This window comes from Anomaloglossus baeobatrachus, chromosome 2, assembly GCF_048569485.1.
Source record: "Anomaloglossus baeobatrachus isolate aAnoBae1 chromosome 2, aAnoBae1.hap1, whole genome shotgun sequence".
Taxonomy (NCBI): domain Eukaryota; kingdom Metazoa; phylum Chordata; class Amphibia; order Anura; family Aromobatidae; genus Anomaloglossus; species Anomaloglossus baeobatrachus.
In genome coordinates this window covers 489661417-489676399 of record NC_134354.1, presented here as the reverse complement: position 1 = coordinate 489676399, position 14983 = coordinate 489661417, and the positions used below count along the sequence as shown (strand labels likewise).

The 14983-nt window shown below is 48.8% G+C and overlaps 1 protein-coding gene across 1 annotated transcript in view; it reads right to left on the bottom strand.

Annotated features, from left to right (window-relative positions):
- The window catches only part of NMS (neuromedin S), a 187369-nt gene that overhangs the window by 39803 nt on the left and 132583 nt on the right, over positions 1-14983 (bottom strand). The window lies entirely within an intron of this gene.

Here is a 14983-nt window from a genome sequence, read left to right as displayed (position 1 = left end):
CTTAGGCAGGGCAGCCAAAAATTGGGAGGCTCCACATTGTCCCTGGATAGAGACGTGCATGATGGCCTGTAAACCAGAAGTGCCCATTGTAAGGAAGTGGGTCTATTTTAGTAATGCCCTTTGGCAGGGCAGCCAAAAATTGGGAGGCTCCACATTGTCCCTGGATAGAGACGTGCATGATGGCCTGTAAACCAGAAGTGCCCATTGTAAGGAAGTGGGTCTATTGTAGTATAGCCCTTTGGCAGGGCAGCCAAAAATTGGGAGGCTCCACATTGTCCCTGGATAGAGACCTGTTAGGTTCTTAGTGCGTCCGTGCTTGCATTTAAAAACCGCACGTGTGTGCCTGTTGGTGGCAGCGTTCAGGTGCACTTGTGTGCGTTTTGCACAAACTTGGATATAACGCACAAGTCTAGTGAATACACATCAGCACAGCATTGCAAAATGCGCAAGGGCGTTGGCAACGAACAAGGAAGTGGACGTGATGGTGGTGCAGGCAGAGACCGAGGTCATGTGCAAGCTCTAATATCGCCACAACAAAGGGCCACATCTACTCGCTCGCACATCCTGTCCCAAATTCTTGGGGACCGCAGCAGTACACCACTCTTGAACCTAGACCAGTGTCAACAGGTTGTTAGTTGGATAGCGGATAATGTCAGTAGCCGTGATACTGCACCGCACATTTCAGAACCTGATCCTCCTTCCTACCACCAGGCCGAGTACACGTCCACGGACATTACTGATCCCACACTTGGACACTCGGAAGAGCTGTTCACGTTTCCATTCACACATTCTGGCCTCTCGCCAGCTCCTGTTGAAGTGGGTCATGACGAGATTGTATGTACAGATGCCCAAATATTTGAGCAGCCACGTTCTCACGAAGTTGGCAACGTGTCTCAACAAGGGGTGGACGATGATGAGACACAATTGTCAGGAAGTCAGGAGGAGGAGCAGGGTGCGGAAGAGGAAGACGACGTGGTGGATGATCCAGTAACTGACCCAACCTGGCAGGAGGATATGAAGAGTGAGGACAGCAGTGCACAGGGGGAGGGAGGCGTAGCATCCCAACAGGCAGTAAGAAGCAGGGTGGTGGCCCCAGGCAGAAGTCAGGCAACCGTTCTCCGGAACAACAACACGACACAAGGTGCCTGTACAAATGTTAGGTCTTCCCGAGTCTAGCAGTTTTTTAAGTTGGCTCCAGATGATTCTAAAAAGGCCATTTGCAACACCTGCCATGCCAGCATCAGCAGGAGTACCAAAACTAGCAGCCTGACCACCACCAGCATGATCAGGCACATGTCAGCCAAGCACCCGACTTTGTGGGATGTACAACAGAGTCGAGGAGCAGTGCTTGCTGATGTCACTGCTACGTCTTCGCTTGTTGTGCATGCGAGCCAATCCCCTGTCCATGCTGCCCGCGAACAAGCCTCCTCCGGCCCTGCACCTGCAGTTGCCCACGCAGAAATAACACCATCATCAAGCACGTCCTTGTCCCAGCGCAGCGTTCAGTTATCCATTCAGCAAACCTTTGAACGCAGGCGCAAATACACTGCCAACGCCCAACATGCCACACTTCTAAATGCTAACATTTCGCGACTGCTTGCGCTGGAAATGTTGCCTTTTAGGCTGGTGGAGACAGAAGCATTCCGCGACCTGATGGCGGCAGCTGTCCCACTTTACTCGGTCCCCAGCCGCCACTATTTCTCCCGGTGTGCCGTCCCCGCATTGCATAACCACGTGTCACAAAACATCACACATGCCCTGAACAATGCTGTTTCAGCCAAAGTCCACCTAACCACAGACACGTGGACAAGTGCTTGTGGGTAAGGCCGCTACATCTCGTTGACGGCACACTGGGTTAATATTGTGGAAGCTGGGACCCAGTCTGAGCGAGGGACGGAACACGTCCTTCCCACACCAAGGTTTGCAGGCCCTACCTCAGTCAGGGTTTCACCCACACTCCACAGCTCCGGAATGTCATGCTCCTCAGCCTCCTCCTCCTCCTGCGCATCCTCATCCACTTTACCCTCCACACCAGTCCCAAGCTGGAAGCACTGCAGCACTGCCTCGGCGAAGCGGCAACAGGCTGTGCTGAAGCTAATCTGCATAGGTGACAAACCCCACAATGCAGAAGAGGTGTGGACAGCTCTGAAACAGCAGGCAGATCATTGGCTCACACCTCTGAACCTAAAGCCAGGAAAGGTTGTGTGTGACAATGGCCGGAACCTGGTGGCGGCTTTGAGGCGAGGCCAGCTGACACATGTTCCATGCGTGGCCCATGTGCTCAACCTCGTAGTTCAGCGGTTTCTAAAGTCATACCCAGAGCTGTCTGATCTGCTGGTAAAAGTTCGCCACCTGTCTGCACATTTTCGAAAGTCACCTATTGCTTCAGCCGGCCTTGCCGGCTTTCAGCGCCATTTGCATCTTCCGGCTCACAGACTGGTGTGTGATGTCCCCACGCGTTGGAATTCAACTCTGCACATGTTGGTCAGGATATGTGAGCAGAAGAGGGCAGTTGTTGAGTACCTGCATCACCTAAGCCGTCGGGAAATGGGTCAAACTCCACACATAACACCTGAGGAGTGGAGATGGATGTCCGACCTATGTACCATCCGCCAAAACTTTGAGGACTCCACCAAGATGGTGAGCGGCGATGACGACATTATTAGCGTCACCATACCGCTTCTCTGCATTCTAAAATGGTCTCTGCTCAAAAACAAACATGATGCATTGCAGGCAGAGCGCGATGAGTTGGAGCAAGAAACAGTAGTGGGTGTGGGTGATAACACACAGCCCAGCCTCGTCTCATCACAACGTGCAGTGGAGGACTATGATGAGGAGGAGGATGAAGACATGGAGCAACTCTCCGGCCAAATTGAGGATATGACATGCAGTCATATCCTCGGTTCAGCGTGGCTGGCCAGAGGACAGGGTAGATGATGAGGAGGAGGAGGAGGACAGCATGTTCAGTCATCGTGTTGGTCAGGATACTGAAGTGATGGCTGTTAAAAGTCTGGCGCACATGGCTGACTTTATGGTAAGCTGCCTGTCTCGTGACCCTCGCGTTAAGAACATCTTGGCCGACAATCATTACTGGTTGGTAACACTGTTAGACCCACGCTAAAAGGAGAACTTTATGTCTTTTATTCCCGAGGCGGAGAGGTCAGGCAAAATGCAGCAGTTCCAGAAGGCCATAGTCACGGAAGTAGGAAAAGCATTCCCCTCACAAAACGCTAGCGGCATAGGTCAGGAATCAGTGGACAACCAAGGCGTACAGCCGAGAGGGGCACAAGTCCAATCCGCCAGAGGTAGGGGAACAGTCTTTAAGATGTGGGACAGTTTTCTCAGCCCCTCACATACCACAGCCCCTGAGGTGCAGGGTAGTGCCACAAGAAATCCTAAGTTTGCCCAGATGCTCAAGGAGTACCTTGCAGATCGAACAACTGTACTCTGACATTCCTCTGTGCCTTACAATTATTGGGTATCCAAGCTGGACACGTGGCATGAATTGGCTCTCTACGCCTTGGAAGTCCTGGCCTGCCCTGCCGCTAGCGTTTTGTCAGAGCGTGTTTTTAGTGCCGCAGGTGGAATCATTACAGATAAACGCACCCGCCTGTCAACTGAAAATGCTGACAGGCTGACTCTGATCAAGATGAACAAGGGGTGGATTGGGACTTCACCACACCACCAGCAAATGACAGTGGAATTTAAAGTTTGTAACAGGAATTTGCTATGTACCTCCACTCACCCATGGGTACACACTTCTGGACTTTGGCTAATCGCTGGACTGCTCCTCCTTCTCCTCATGCGCCACCATGATGACCGTTACAATAGTTAGGCCGTTGTTTCAGGTATACCCCCAGTGGTAAATTTTTTCGCCCATTCTTTCAGAATGGGCATTACAACGACAGGAGACCCGCTCCTTTGCAATGGGAACAATGTTTTGAGGCCCTCATGCACATCTCTATCCAGGGACAATGTGGAGCCTCCCAATTTTTGGCTGCCCTGCCAAAGGGCTATACTACAATAGACCCACTTCCTTACAATGGGCACTTCAGGTTTACAGGCCCTCATGCACGTCTCTATCCAGGGACAATGTGGAGCCTCCAAATTTTTGACTGCCCTGCCTAAGGGCTATACTACAATAGACCCACTTCCTTACAATGGGCACTTCAGGTTTACAGGCCATCATGCACGTCTCTATCCAGGGACAATGTGGAGCCTGACGCTGCCACCGACTGCCACACACGTGCGGTTTTTAAATGCAAGCACGGGCGCAATAAGAACCTAACAGGTTTTTAGGAGCGACAATTACTAAGAAGTTTGACACTATCAGACACTGCTGACGTGTATTATTCACTAGACTTGTGCGTTATATACTAGTTTGTGAAAAACGCACACAAGTGCACCTGTACGCTGCCACCGACAGCCACACACGTGCGGTTTTTAAATGCAAGCACGGACGCAATAAGAACCTAACAGGTTTTTAGGAGCGACAATTACTGAGAAGTTTGACACTATCAGACACTGCTGACGTGTATTATTCACTAGACTAGTGCGTTATATACTAGTTTGTGAAAAACGCACACAAGTGCACCTGTACGCTGCCACCGACAGCCACACACGTGCGGTTTTTAAATGCAAGCACGGACGCAATAAGAACCTAACAGGTTTTTAGGAGCGACAATTACTGAGAAGTCTGATACTATCAGGACTGTTTTAGACTGTACACCAGCCCCAGATATGATGAAGGCTGGTATACGGTCACCACTAGAAATGGCTATATACCTTGCCTGCCTGTATACAGCTACAATAGTCCTGAGAAGGACTCTTCTGGTCACTAGCCTGTATTCCGACCTGGCTATACCCTGCCTGCCTGTATACAACTACAATAGTCCTGAGAAGGACTTCTGGTCACACTTTTTGCAGCCCTGCTACGGAAATAACTATAAAGGGCCGCAAACCTTTCCCTGAAGCAGCAACACTCTCCCTGCACTGACTGTCTGGATGGCTGTGTGCAGAGCACAGCGCGCCCGCCGGTATAAACGCTCGGTCACGCTGTGCAGGCCGGCCAATCACTGTAATTCCACAACTAACAGGGCTGTGGCATTGCAGTGGTCTGCCAGTCAATCCCTGCATGAGGGCTGGCTCTCAAAAGAGCGCCAACATGCAGGGATGAAGACCACGAGTACAGCACGAGTATCGCGAGATTACTCGGTCCCCGCCGAGTAGCCCGAGCAGGGCCAGATTAAGGTTGGTGGGGGCCCCTGGGCAGAAAATCTGGTGGGGGCCCAATAACGTTAACAATTTTAGCCGTAACAGTAGAGCACGCACTGTAGCATTTAGATATAAATACTGCACCTCAGTCTCACATTCCCCCTTCTCAGCATACTGTGCCCTCCTCCATACTGTGCCCTCACACTGGCCACCTTGCTGCCCCTTCTCTATACTGCACCTCAGTCTCACATTCCCCCTCCTCAGCATACTGTGCCCTCACACTGGCCACCTTGCTGCCCCTTCTCTATACTGCACCTCAGTCTCACATTCCCCCTTCTCAGCATACTGTGCCCTCCTCCATACTGTGCCCTCACACTGGCCACCTTGCTGCCCCTTCTCTATACTGCACCTCAGTCTCACATTCCCCCTCCTCAGCATACTGTGCCCTCACACTGGCCACCTTGCTGCCCCTTCTCTATACTGCCTATGTCCTTCACTATCCAGTCACTATACTGTACCTCCGTCTCACATTCCCCCTCCTCAGCATACTGTGGCCTCACACTGGCCACCATGCCGCCCCTTCTCTATACTGCTTATCCCCCACCACTACTCAGTCTCTATTCTATGCCCCTCACACTTTTCTTTCCCAATACTGTCTACTTACAATTTTCTCCCACCATACTGCTGCCTCACACTTTCCAATGGTGCCCCTTTGATAAATATGCAAATATGCCGCATGCCCCCCAAAGGTACGCCCCTGCACAGTGTACAGGAGAATACATGACTGGTACACGCAGGGCCGGCTCCAGGTTTTTGTGGGCCCTGGGCGAAAGAGTCTCAGTGGGCCCCATCCACACATAGACATGCACAGATACATACACATACAGGCATACATACACATATATATTTAAAGAGAAATTCACAAAAACACATATAAATAGACATAAATCTAGACACAGTCATATACACTGACATACATAGATGACATACACAGATCATACACAGATACACATCATACATGCACACACAGACACATTTTTATATATATTTTTAATATTGGGAAGCCGGCAACAGTCTCATTCACCTCCCCGCTTGTCTCCATCCAACTCCTCCTGGGCATGTGTCTGTGCCACGCTGATTGGCGGCAGTCACTAACAGACATGGCCGCACATAGAGCACACTAACACCGATGTATATACACATCACATGAGAGGCTGGGGACATACACATTACTGGGGGGGCATAAATATTACTAAGGAAAGGGGTATGGAGCAATGGGGGGCATACAGCTCTAGAGGGGGGCAGTGGCTCTGAGGTGGGGGGACAAACAGCTCTGAGGTGGGGGGGTGACATGCAGCTCTTAGGGTTTACAGCTCTGGGGTGGAAGGGACATACAACTCTGGGGGTATAGTATTATGCAGCCTCAATATTCCTCCATATAGTATTATGCAGCCCCGATATGGCATTATGCAGCCCCAATATGGCATTATGCAGCCCCCATATGGCATTATGCAGCCCCCATATGGCACTATGCAGCCCCCATATGGCACTATGCAGCCCCCATATGGCACTATGCAGCCCCCATATGGCACTATGCAGCCCCCATATTACAATAAGCAGTCCTCATATAGTACAATGCAGAACCATATAGCAGTAGGCACCCTCATGTAGTATACAGCCCCATATGGCACTATGCAGCCCCCATATGGCACTATGCAGCCCCCATATTACAATAAGAAGTCCTCATATAGTACAATGCAGACCCATATAGCAGTAGGCACCCTCATGTAGTATACAGCCCCCATATAGCACAATGCAGACCCATATAGCATTAGGCATCCTCATGTAGTACACAGCCCCTATATAGCACAGTGCAGACCCAGATAGCATTAGGCATCCTCACGTAGTACACAGCCCCTATATAGCACAGTGCAGAGCCAATAGCATTAGGCATCCTCACATAGTACATAGCCCCTATATAGCACAGAGCAGACCAGATAATATTAAGCACCTTCACATAGTACACAGCCCCTATATAGCACAGTGCAGACCCTGATAGCATTAGGCATCCTCATGTAGTATACAGCCCCTATATAGCACAGTGCAGAGCCAGTTAGCATTAGGCACCCTCATGTAGTATACAGCCAGTATATAGCACAGTGCAGAGAACCAGATAGCAATAGGCATCCTCATGTAGTGTACAGCCGCCATATCATTTAATGTACCCCCATGGTCGTCTGGCCACAGTGAATGTACATACTCATTTCTCCTCGTTCCCCCGCTGCTCCGGTCTCCTCGGCGCGTCCATTGCTGTCGTTCGACCTATCAGCAGGCGCGCAGTGATGACGTCACCGAGCTCTGCTGCAGCGCTGTCAGAGCGCCAACAGAGACAGTGAGGAGAATCATGAGAGAGAGCCGCCCAATCTCATCATTGCTCTCAATTGTATCGGCAACTGCGATGCCGATACAATTGAAAGTGCGATCCTCGGCGGGGGGGAGGCTGGTGACAGCGCTAGCACTGGGCCCCCTGACTAGCGGTACGCCACTCCTGCCACCGCGATTGGGCCCCCCGGCAGCTCAGGGCCCCGGCATTTGACCGGGTTTACTGTGATACAGACACCAGATGTTATACAATATACACATTATATGCCATCTGATGTGTGTACACAGTATATCACACTGCTCTGTACACTGGATGTGGTATACCATGTACACAGTATATCACACTGCTCTGTACACTGGATGTGGTATCCCATGTACACAGTATATCACACTGCTCTGTACACTGGATGTGGTATATAATGTACACAGTATATCACACTGCTCTGTACACTGGATGTGATATACCATGTACACAGTATATCACACTGCTCTGTACACTGGATGTGGTATACCATGTGCACAGTATATCACACTGCTCTGTACACTGGATGTGATATACCATGTACACAGTATATCACACTGCTCTGTACACTGGATGTGGTATCCCATGTACACAGTATATCACACTGCTCTGTACACTGGATGTGATATACCATGTACACAGTATATCACACTGCTCTGTACACTGGATGTGATATACCATGTACACAGTATATCACACTGCTCTGTACACTGGATGTGATATACCATGTACACAGTATATCACACTGCTCTGTACACTGGATGTGATATACCATGTACACAGTATATCACACTGCTCTGTACACTGGATGTGATATACCATGTACACAGTATATCACACTGCTCTGTACACTGGATGTGGTATACCATGTACACAGTATATCACACTGCTCTGTACACTGGATGTGATATACCATGTACACAGTATATCACACTGCTCTGTACACTGGATGTGATATATAATGTACACAGTATATCACACTACTCTGTACACTGGATGTGGTATATACACAGATATACAATGCCCTGCACTGATCACACCTGGGCCTACAGGACCTCACATATTCTATATGTAATATGGGCCACATAGTGTAATGTGTGCTGCAGGCTCAGATGTGATCAGTGCAGGATTCTGTGTATGTAGTGATGTCTCTGCTGAAGATCAGTGTGAGTTATTGCAGGGGAGGGATGAGGCCGATGATCCGGCACTGACAGCCCGACCTGATCTGCAGCAGGTCACACTCCTGCAATAACTCACACTGATCCCGCCGGCAGAGCTGCCGCTGACACTATGAAATCCCGTCCTGCTCCCTCCTCACTGCAGCCTCCTGCCCGGCACCATGATGGATGACGTCACTCACCATCATCCACCGAGGCCTCTGCTCCGGTCCTCCCACAAGCTCCTGTACGGCACGAAGAAGCAGCAGCGCGGTGACGTCATCCTTGCAGACTCAGCCCACATCATGCAGTGGGCGTGTCTGCAGCATAGTGATGGCCAGATTGAAATTCTCTTAAAGGTACAGTGTGGTCCTGAACCTTAATAAAATGGCGCTCACACTGATGGTGGTGGGGGCCCCCTCAGAAGCTCTTGTGGTGGGGGCCCCTGGGCTGAAGCCCCACCTGCCCCGCCTATAATCCGGCCCTGAGCCCGAGTATAGTGATACTCGTGCGAGTACCGAGTAGTGTCAAGCATACTCGCTCAACACTATTAAAGACCCATGACGGATACATCCATCATGGCGAAATCGCGGCCCCGGAGCCACGGTAACTGCGATCGGTTTTCAAAAACTGTAGATTCGGGAAGGAGAGGACTTGCACCTGACCTCAGGAGGGGTGGTGTCTCCTTCCCGGACCTACGGAGGCTGTGATTGGCTGACGAGCGCCGCTCAGCCAATCACAGCCAGTGTAATGTTTCAGCCATTGAAAATTGCTGAAGCATTTAATTCCAGCTATGGTCAGTGCAGCTGCAGCACTGGCCATTGGCTGGAGCTCGGTGAGCTTTGCTGCACCCGCCCCCAGCTCTGATTGGAGAGATCGGCCATGTGACCGATCTCTCCAAGCACCGTGCATCTGGGACCGGGTGAGCTGTAGATCGCTCTTCTCAGATTCTCCCTCCGTGGAATCTGAGGAGAGCGATCCCAGCGGGTGCCCATCTGTGAGTCATAGCCCCCGATCCACCGCTGCCCTCCTCCATGTGCTTTGGCCCTGCTCTCCCACTGCGCCCCTGCATGTGAAGCCGCTACTCTCCCGCTGCGCCCCTGCATGTGACGCAGCTACTCTCCCGCTGCACCCCTGCATGTGACGCAGCTACTCTTCCACTGCACCCCTGCATGTGAAGCCGCTGCTCAGCAGAAAGAGCAACGTCGTCAGATGCAGGGGGGCATTTGACGCCGCTGCTCTCCTCCCACTGCGCCCCCCCTGCATCTGACGCCGCTGCTCTCCTCCCACTGCGCCCCCCCTGTATCTGACGCCACTGCTTTCTTTCTGCTGCCTCCTTGTATCCGCCGCTGCATCTGCCGCTCCACTCTCCCCATCAGCCACAGCACTCTCCCCATCAGCCACAGCACTCTCCCCATCAGCCACCGCACTCTCCCCATCAGCCACCGCACTCTCCCCATCAGCCACCGCACTCTCCCCATTAGCCACTGCACTCTCCCCATCAGCCACTGCACTCTCCCCATCAGCCACTGCACTCTCCCTATCAGCCACAGCACTCTCCCCATTAGCCGCTGCGCCCCTGCATCTGCCACCTCACTCCCCATCAGCCTCTGCCCCCTCCCTGATCTGCTGCCTGCTCTCTCCCATCCACTTAATCCTCTGCTCCCTCTCCCACCTCTCGCCCTCCCGGATTTGCTGCAATCCTGCTACCTAGATCCATTCTGTAAGGTAGCTATCCCCAATTTCACCTCCCACTCCCCTTCCACCCTCCCCCCATCCTCCGCCGCTTTTGCATCCGTTGCGCCCTCACCCATCCTCCGCTGCTCCTCCATCCGCCGCGCCCTCACCCATCCTCCGCTGCTCTTGCATCCATTGCGCCCTCTTCCATCCTCCATCCATCTTTTTTTCCATCCCACCTAGTCCTCCCCTTTTTGCAGCACATCTGTGCGTTCGTCCTGATTTTCTTTTCCTGTAAACTAAGAAAGAAATACAAATAAACTTAGTTTAGGGCCAGTAAAATTATACTGTAGTAATCGTCAACTACAGTATTTTTTACTGAATATTGTAAGGATCAGCCCAGTGCCACACATGAGAGCGAAGCACAAGTCTCACATCGCATCATCCGGCATGGTCGCTCTCTTCCAGACAGGAGTGTGCGGCTGTGCCGAGTGATGCGATGCAAGATTTGTGCATTGCTGTCACATGTGGCACTTGCCTTAGAGTCAGTTGCAGGCGCTCATATATATATATATATATATATATATATACATATATAAAAAAAATCATACATTAACTACACAATAAATTCTAGAAGACCCGATGCCGTAGAATCGGGCCACCTTCTAGTAGTTATATAAATCAAACTTAACATCCAATATAATGTAAAGGCTTCAATGTTCTGAAATGACCCATTTCTTAATGATTTTCACCTCAGTCATGAATGCAAATATGAGAATGAACATTTCTAGTTGGCTCTTGTTTCTATAATACCAAGGAGTTTTCCATTTACTGCTACATTTAAGTAATGCATTAAAGCAAACCTGCTAAATCTGCAGGGAGTTGAAGACTACTTGTAGGCACTGAAGATATATATATATATATATATATTTTTTTTTTTTTTACTGACGTCTATATTTTTTATTTCACCAAACTAATATTTTTTTGTATGGGGGGTCTAGTTTCCAACATGGGGTCACATGTGGGGGGAGCTCCACTGTTTGGGCACATCAGGGGGATCTCCAAACGCAACATGGTGCGGCTAACGATTCCAGCTAATTTTCCATTTAAAAAGTCAAATGACGCTCCTTCCCTCTGGAGCTCTGCCGTGCGCCCAAACAGTGGTTTTCTGCCACATATGAGGTATCAGTGTACTCAGAACAAATTGCCCAACAAATTTTGCAGTCCATTTTATCCTGTTACCCCTGTAAAAATTAAAAAATTGAGCCTAAAATAACATTTTTGTGGGAAAAAAGTACTTTTTCGTTTTTATGCCTCAATGTATGAAGCACGTGAGGGTTCAAAGTGCTCATTACTCATCTAGATTTATGCCATGGGGGGTCTAGTTTCCAAAATGCGGTCACTTGTGAGGGAGCTCCATTGTTTAGGCACCTCAGGGGGTCTCCAAACGCAACATGGCGTACGCTAATAATTCCAACCAATTTTGCTGTGAAATGGCGCTCCTTCTCTTCTGAGCCCCGCCGTGTGTCCAAACAATTACTTTCCCCCACATATGAGGTATCTGTGTACTCAAGATAAATTGCACAATACATTTTATGGTGCATTTTTTCCTGATACCCTTGTGGAAAAAAAAAGCTACTTGTTTGAAATAACAATTCATGGAAAAAAAATATATATATATATTTTCACGGCTGAACATTCTAAACTTTTGTGAAGCCTTCAAGGGTTCAAAGTGTTCAGTAAACATCTAGATAAATTCTATGAGGGGTCTAGTTTCCAAAATGGGGTCACTTGTGGGGGAGCTCCATTATTTAGGCACCTCAGGGGGTATCCAAACACAACATGGTATCCGCTAATGATTCCAGACAATTTTGCGTTTGAAAAGTCAAATGACGATCCTTGGCTTCCGAGCCCTGCTGTGTGCCCAAACATTTGATTTCCACCACATATGAGGTATCTGTGTACTCAGGAGAAAATGCACAATGCATTTTATGTTGCAATTTTTCCTGATACCCTTGTGAAAAAAAGCTACCTGGTTAAAGTAACAATTTTGTGGTAATTTGTTTTTTTTATTTTCACGGCTCAAAGTTATTAACTTTTGTGAAGCCCCCAGAGGTTAAAAGTGCTCAACAAACATCTAGATAAATTCCATGAGGGGTCTAGTTTCCAAAATGGGGTCACTTGTGGGGGAGCTCCATTGTTTAGGCACCTCAGGGGGTCTCCAAATGCAACATCACATCCGCTAATTATTCCAGACAATTTTGCTTTCAAAAATTCAAATGATGCTCCTTCTCTTCCGAGCCTTGCAGTGCGCCCAAACAATTGATTTCCCCCACATATGAGATATCGGTGTACTCAGGAGAAATTGCACAATTAATTTTATGGTGTATTTTTCCTGATACCCTTGTGAAAATGCTAAATTTTATGGCTAAAGTAACATTTTTGTGTAAAAAAGTAAAATTTTCATTTTTTCCTTCCACATTGCTTTGGCTGTTGTAAGGCTCCTAAAGGGTTAATAAACTTCTTGGATGTGGTTTTGAGCAGAGTGAAGGGTGCAGATTTAAGACTGGGGTCACTTTTGGGTATTTTCTGTCACCTAGGCCTCTCAAAGTCACTCCAAATATGATGTGGTACCTAAAAAATTTTTTTTGTAAATTTTGTTGGAAAAATGAAAAATTGCTGATGAACTTTGAACCCTTCTAACTTCCTAACGGAAAAAAAAACTTGTTTCGAAAATTAAGCTGGTGTAAAGCAGACATGTCGGAAATGTTATTTAGTAACTATTTTGTGTGACATATCTCTCAGATTTATGGGCATAAAATTTCAAATTTTGAAAATTGCAAAATTTTCAAAATTTTTGCCAAATTTCCAAAATTTTCACAAATAAACGCAAAACATATCATCCTAAATTTATCACTGACATGAAGTACAATATGTCACGAAAAAACAGTGTTAGAATCACCAGGATCCGTTAAAGCGTTCCAGAGTTATAACCTGTCAAAGTGACACTGGTCAGAATTGCAAAAAATGGCCTGGTCTTTAAGGTGAAAACAGGCTGGGAGCTGAAGGGGTTAATAAATTCAGTTTCTAACACCGCCAAAAGGTCACGGAAAGCCTCTGTCCCCACAAGTTGATACTGCAATATCTCAAGGGTTATCAATCGTGCAATGTGTGCAGTTATGGTTTCTGCCCTTGGGTGCGTAATGGGGTATTTTCGCTTCTTTTCGAAGGTCTGTGGTATGTACAACTGAACAGAATGCTGGGACACCGAAGTGGATGTGGTCATTGATGATTGAGTTTGGCCAACATCAGGTTGGGAGAAGGAGGCATCAACGCCACCTTCTTGCACACCAGTTTTGGAAGCAGACAGCCCAGGGGAATTGGCAGAGTTTTGAGTCTGGAAATCGTGTTTTCACCTAGAGCTGTCAACCACCTAGGGGTGTGCTTGGCTAACATATGGTTACTCATGCTGGAGGTGCCCAAGCTGGAAGTATTTCTGCCTCTGCTAAGCTTGGTCTGACAGATTTGACAAATGGCAACCGTTTGGTCCAAAGGACTCATGAAAAAAAACTCCCACACAATCGCACCACGGACCCTTGGACTCTGAGATGGCTGAGATGGTGCACGGACCCTTGGACTCTGAGATGGCACAGGTGGTGCACGGATCTTTGGACTCTGAAATGCCACAGGTGGTGGTGTCATGTGCACAGTTGATTGACTTCTGGCAGTGGTCGAAACCCTATGTCTTACAGCCTTTTTGCGGACTATGGGCACATGCTCCTCTGCACTACTGCTCTCGCAATCCATGCCATCCGTCCATGGTGGATCAGTCACCTCATGATCAACTTGGTCGTCTTCTAATTCCTGAAGGTCAACATCTTCAGGAATGGAGGTTTCAGGCTGACCTGAGGGCAACTGTGTCTCATCATCCTCTAACACTTCCACCTGATTGCCCAGCATGTCACGGCCAACAACATGGCTTTCTTCTGGCCTTGGGTGCTCAAAGATCTGTGCATCACTTCACACCACGGCCTCACCTGCGTTGGTGGGGTTGTGCGGTGAGACGCAAGAAAGGTCAAAGGGTCCCATAAACATTTCCTCAGAGTAATCTGCTTTGGTGTCATATGTTTCCTTAGAATACTGATGTTGTGAGGAAAGAGGAACAGGCTGAGGTTTCGATGGGCCAGCCTCTGGGCTACTCAAGTCTGTCTGTGTGGACCCTTGGAATTTGCTACTCGACAAGTAACTGGAGGCATTTTCTGCTAGCCAACTCGTTACCTGTTCGCACTGTTCAGGGCGCAAGAATGCTTTCCCTCATGGACAAGAAAATTGGGATAGGAAGGCAGAGGTAGATAAAGCAGGAACCTTTTTCTTTGGCTCGATCACACTGCTTGGGTGACCACCACTGTCACTACCACCTCGTCCATGGCCCTTATCCCTTCTTTTTCCCATTTTTTTGGTTTGATTATTTGAAGGTGAATACTGTAACGTGACCTTTTCTACAGGTAGTGGAACAAACCTTATGCCGGGT